A 6161-nucleotide genomic window follows, 5' to 3' on the forward strand; every position below is an offset into this window, starting at 1 on the left:
CAGGTTTTTTTTTTCTTTTTTACTTTTTGACGACTCAGCCCTCTTAGATCACTGCTCATGCCCTGTGGAACCGTTAAGAACTCAGTTGAACTCCAACCCAAGACATGAATGGTTCTTTGTTAGTCCGAGTGGTCCGCCACACTTCATCTATTACGCATACAAGCCGTCTGTCACCAATAAATCAATGACTTAACAAGAGGACACAAAGACTATATGGCCTTCATTAAGGATGTTTTTTTAAAAATGTTTTTCATTGGTCCGTAACGGTATTCCAGAAATCAAACTGGTTCATATTCTGGAAATGACCCACAAGCTGAGTAGGAATGTACTTTTGATGTTTGTTTAGTTCATAAACTCCTTTAGTATGCTTGCTTCGTAGGGGATTATACAAACATGATATTGATACATTTAACATTTCCTAGAATGCGGAACTAAGGCACAACAATTGCTCCATAGAAAAGTACTGTACTTTTATTAAATAAAGGTTAAAAACATGTTCTGGTCCGAAAACGTGTCAGCATGAAACGTAATTTGGTACCCTGGACCTTTTTCATATTCACTTCTGTCGTGTCCAGGGACTGTGTACCCATTCTGGGGTTATTAAATCTTCAAATTCCTGGTTTTAGCTCCTAATGCACAGCCCCATGTCGCAAGGATCTGTACACAAGTCTTGGAAGCTGAAAATGTCCTAGTTCCTCCATGGCCTGCATACTCACCAGTCATGTCACCAATTGAGCATGTTTGGGATGCTCTGGCAACGTGTACGACAGTGTTTTCCAGTTCCCCCCAATATCCAGGGACAATATTCCACAGGCCACAATCAAATCAAATCAAATCAAATGTATTTATATAGCCCTTCTTACATCAGCTGATATATCAAAGTGCTGTACAGAAACCCAGCCTATAACCCAAAACAGCAAGCAATGCAGGTGTAGAAGCACTCAACAGCCTGATCAACTCTATGCGAAGGAGATGTGTCACACTGCATGAGGCAAATGGTAGTTACACCAGATACTTACTGGTTTTCTGATTGATATACTACATGCCTAAAAGTATGTGGACACCTGCTCGACGAACATCTCAATCCAAAATCATGGGCATTAAAATGGAGTTGATCCCCGTTTTGCTGCTGTAACAGCCTCCATTCTTCCACTAGATGTTGGAACATTGCTGGAGGACTTGCTTCCATTCAGTCACAAGAGCATTAGTGAGGTCGGCCACTGATGTTGGGCGATTAGGCCTGGCTCGCCCAATTCATCCCAAAGTTGTTTGATGTGGTTGAGGTCAGGGCTCTGTGCAGGCCAGTGAAGTTCTTCCATACCAATCTCGACAAACCATTTCTGTATAGACCTACCTTTGTGCACGGGTGTATTGTCATGCTGAAAGAGCAAAGGGCCTTCCCCAAACTGTTGCCAAAAAGTTAGAAGCACAAAATTGTCATTGTTTGCTGTAGTGTTACGATTTCCCTTCACTGGAATAAGAGGTTTAGCCCGAACCATGAAAAACAGCCCCAGACCATTCGGATAAACCAAACCCAGATTCATCCGTTGGACTGCCAGATGGTGAAGCGTGATTCATCACTCCAGAGAACGCGTTTCCACTGGCGGTGAGCTTACACCATTCCAGCCGACGCTTGACATTGTGCAAGGTGATCTTAGGCTTGTGTGCGGCTGCTCGGCCATGGAAAGAACACATTTCATGAGGATTCCGACGAACAATTATTGTTCTGACGTTGCTTCCGGAGGCAGATTGGAAGTGTTGCAATTTTTACGAGCTATGCGCTTCAGCACTCGGCAGTCACATTCTGTGAGCTTGTGTGGCCTACCACTTCGCAACTGAGCCGTTGTTGCTCATAGACGTTTACATTTCACAATAACAGCACAAAAACAGAAATTGAACTGACTTGTTGTAAAGGTGGCATCCTATGACGGTGCCACATTGAAAGTCACTCAGCTCTTCAGTAAGGCCATTCTACTGCCAATATTTGTCTATGGAGATTGCATGGCTGTGTGCTCGATTTTATATACCTGTCAGCAACGGATGTAGCTGAATGTTGGTATGGGGTGTAGCTGAATGGTATGTTGCCATACCTGACTGGTTGCATCATCGCCTGGTATGGCAACTGCTCGGCATCTGACCGTAAGGCGCTACAGAGGGTAGTGCGTACTGCCCAGTACATCACTGGGGCCAAGCTTCCTAACATCCAGGACCTATATACTAGGCAGTGTCAGAGGAAGGCCCTAAAAATTTCCAAAGACTCCAGCACCCTAGTCATGGACTGTTCTGTCTGCTACCACAAGGGCAAGTGGTACCGGAGCGCCAAGTCTAGGTCCAAAAGACTTCTGAACAGCTTCTACCCCCAAGCCATTAGACTGCTGAAGACAGCAAATCAAATGTCGTCCCCCCCCCCTAACCTGTACCCCCGCACATTGACTCGGTCCCGGTATCATCTGTATATAGCCTCGTTATTGTTATGTAAATGTCTTGTGTTACTTTTTTAAAACTTTAGTTTATTTATTAAATATTTATTAACTCTATTTCTTGAGCTGCATTGTTGGTTAAGCGCTCGTAAGTAAGCATTTCACGGTGAGGTCTACACCTGTTGTATTCAGCGCATGTGACAAATAACATTTGATTTGAAGCGGTGTCCACATACATTTGTATATATCTGTGATGAAAAGATGCATGTCTGTATTCCCAGTCGTGAAATCCATAGATTAGGGCCTAATGAATTTATTTCAATTGACTCATTTCCTTATATGTACTGTAACTCAGTAAAATCTTAGAAATTGTTGCATGTTGTGTTTATATTTTTGTTCAGTGTAGTTGACTAAAATGGCCTAAAATGTTTTCATCATTTTGACAATAACTAGACTAAGTGATTATTCAAATTACAAAAATGTGACTTAATCATATTCAAGACTAGACTAAATCTAAAACAGAGTGCCAAAATTAACACTGCAGCATTGTAGCCCCATTCACTTTGTCCAGGGGAGTGTGTTGCTGTTTGTAGTGGTTAAGGATCTTTCCCAGACAGACCGACGGTGTGCTGAGTTCAGCCCGTAACATGACGCCCTGAAAGTAATCCCCCTTGCCCTGTCGCCAGAACACAGAGATGGGGAAGCACACAGTGACCATGACTACGTGCTGGAGCACAATGAGGAACTTGCGTCGCAGGCCAGGGCCGCACCCAGGCGTTTGGCGCCGCTGTCTGCTTTGTGATCCTTGACCCGTTGTTTGTACCAGTAGCTCATGACCATAGCATAGATTTCATACACAAAGTAGGGCATGGCAAAGAGGATGTAGGTGCTGGTCAGCCAATACTGATCCTTGATGATGTCTTCACAGGAGGAGGCAGTGATGTAACAAGTTGAGGAGGCCATGATCGCCTGAACGGAGAACACCAACCCGGTTGACACTGACCACATCCCCTTTGCTCCACCTTAGTGCAGGGATGTATTTGAGGCATTTCTTGGAGAGCATGAACAGGCCTGGGAAGAAGACAAACCCGGCAGCCAGGGTGGTCAGGTCGGGTCAGCGCCTATTGAAACTCATGTCCCGGAGAAAGCAATTAGCGAAGTCCCAGGAGTGCCTGCTTGGATGATGTATGTTATTTTTGTCTCTCTCTCTGTCTCTTCACTTCCAACAGTGACCTAGTATCTATGTGTTAACTATCTAAGTGTTAACAGAGTGGGCAGTGCCATTGTCTGTCCTCTATAGTTTACGACAGCCCTCTTTTGACCTGCCTCTGCTTCACCGCTGACTTTATGATAGGCGGGAGCAAATTGTTAGGTTCTGCACCAGAGTCCATCTCTGAAGTTGAAGAGACACAGATGCTACTCTCCTCAGTGGCCTGTATTTGCATGTTTGTGCTTGCTGACTGCTAGCACTGGCACCTGACTCCTTTGTGTCGGCTGTTTTCAATGTTTGCTGAGAACTTTTGGGGTTAGCATTGTATTCAGAGGCAATATTGGGAGGGCATGTTTTCCGTATACTGCTTGTTCCGTGCATACGACTGGAATTGGTTTGTTGAAAACTGCTGTTGTTTGTTTACAGTCCTTCCTGGCACACCACATGGCCTAAAAACAAACAAAAAACACACGTGTATGGGGGATTCTACAGAAGTTTTGCAAATTGCAGGTTACACATTTATAAAAACAGTTAAGTCTTCAAATTTAGGATTTTTTTTTTTACATCATTATATCTGTAATTCAGCCCAAGGCAATAACAAACATATTGTTAACTGAATATTGTACAATGTACAAGTACATAGTACAACTCAATGTTTATACACCTATTTCTATTGAGAGGTGGCTGTCCCAAACCCTCCAAAACTTCATGATTGAAAATAAAGCAATTCATGATTTTTGTGATTTTTAACACTATTATTTCAAAAGAACATCTAGAGTTGTTATATTATTACATTGGAAGAAACTGATCTAATTAGTGATTTTATTTACTTTTAAACATCTTTCTCAAAAAAATGCTGTCCCACCTTTTGATGTCGATACCAAAACACACACATTAAAAGACTGTAGAATGAATGTGCCTTAAGCCACACCCCTACAAATATCACCAGGTGATGGGATTGCACCCCTCTCCAGCATGACCACATGGTGAGTAGTCTGCAAACATTTTGGAGAAAATGAGTGAGCAAGTTGGTAAAATAACAAAAAAAATGTTTAAGAAGCTTCAATACCAAAATCTAATGTGTCAAGAAATATGTGAAGTAAAGTTTTGGGACTAAAACTGGAATGTATATCTGTCCAAATGAAAGATAGCCAGCCATATGTTAGCTATGGGGATTCTTTAGTCCAAAGAATCCCCATAGTCCAAAATAAGTCAAAATTGTCCAAACCGAAATGGTCATAACTGAAACAATTGACACCATAGAGATATATAGAGGCCTATTAGGGTGTCTGTGACAGCACGGGCAACGCCAATGAGGCTATCTTTATTTTAAAGTTGCACGCGCCATGCTCTACCAACTGGGCTACAGAGGACCTCCATGTGGGTAGTAGACAAGTGCACATTGAGATGCATAGCCAGCAGGAGTCTCCAACCCTATAAGAGCCCAAACATTGACCACTATTTGGTAAAAACATAAATCAAATAAAATGTATTTGTCGCATACACTGTTTACAGCAGGTACAAAGGTTCAGCTGAATGCTTATGTGCCATCTCCCTCAACAATGTAGTAGGGCCTCCTGAGTGGCACAGTGGTCTAAGGCAGCTGTCCTCAACAAGACCAGACAGAATATCGATTAGGCCTATAACTTTAGTATAGCCACTTTTTCATAACATTTTAGTTTGTGACATTCTTATGTCCAGTCTACTCCATAATTTTGTTTATGTTACCGTCGTTGCGGAAATGCCCGGTTCGCAGGGATAGGGATGTTGAAAAAGCAACGTTTTCAGTGCTTTTGTGTCTAGCTATCTCAGGATATTCAGCCTTGATTTTAATCCAGAAGGTCGGCAGAGATGAAGTTCTCAAACATACTTTTAAGATCACCGTCATTTGCAATCTCAAGGAGTCGATCTTCTTTCATTCACAAATGTCTCGTGGATCCATTCCTTCACACTTTGTGGGTCTTTGGCGGTTGGGAAGTAAAGCTCGGACTCTGTTGACAGCGAAGCTAGGTGAAAGCGCAGCAGCTGGGAGAACGATGGCCCAGTCTCAGCCTCTCCCAAAATCGCCGCTAATGTTTGGAACATATCCAATATGCCCCTGTCCACTCGCCGTCCCCACAGTTCCAGTTTGGCTTTGAATGCAGCCACTTTATCTGCCAACTTAAAGACAGCTGTCATTCTCCCCTGATGTGACAGAATGAGTTCGTTGAGCAGGTTGAATATGTCGCACAGGTAAGCGAGTTTTGCGACCCATTCCTCGTCATTGAAATCTGCTGCCAGCGGTGACTTTTTTCATAACTCAAACACTCTGGCAAGCGATCTCCCCATAGATAGCCATCTGACTTCTGTGTAAGAGAAGGCGTTTGTGCTCTGCGTCCATTTCCTCACAAAGCTTCCCAAACAGACGTGAGTTATGGGTGTGTGCTTTGATGTGATTGATGTGATTGATAACTTTGATAGCAGCCAACATTTCTCTGTGAATGACACAGTGCGTAGACTCACATTCAGGCGCAACCTCTTTGACCCGGGTA

General features: G+C 43.2%; 1 pseudogene; it reads right to left on the reverse strand.

Annotated features, from left to right (window-relative positions):
• Window positions 1–2952: 2952 nt before the first annotated feature.
• Window positions 2953–3534, reverse strand: LOC112221541 (annotated as a pseudogene).
• Between the last annotated feature and the right edge of the window lie 2627 nt (window positions 3535–6161).

The sequence above is a fragment of the Oncorhynchus tshawytscha genome, linkage group LG22 (assembly GCF_018296145.1).
Source record: "Oncorhynchus tshawytscha isolate Ot180627B linkage group LG22, Otsh_v2.0, whole genome shotgun sequence".
Lineage (NCBI taxonomy): Eukaryota > Metazoa > Chordata > Actinopteri > Salmoniformes > Salmonidae > Oncorhynchus > Oncorhynchus tshawytscha.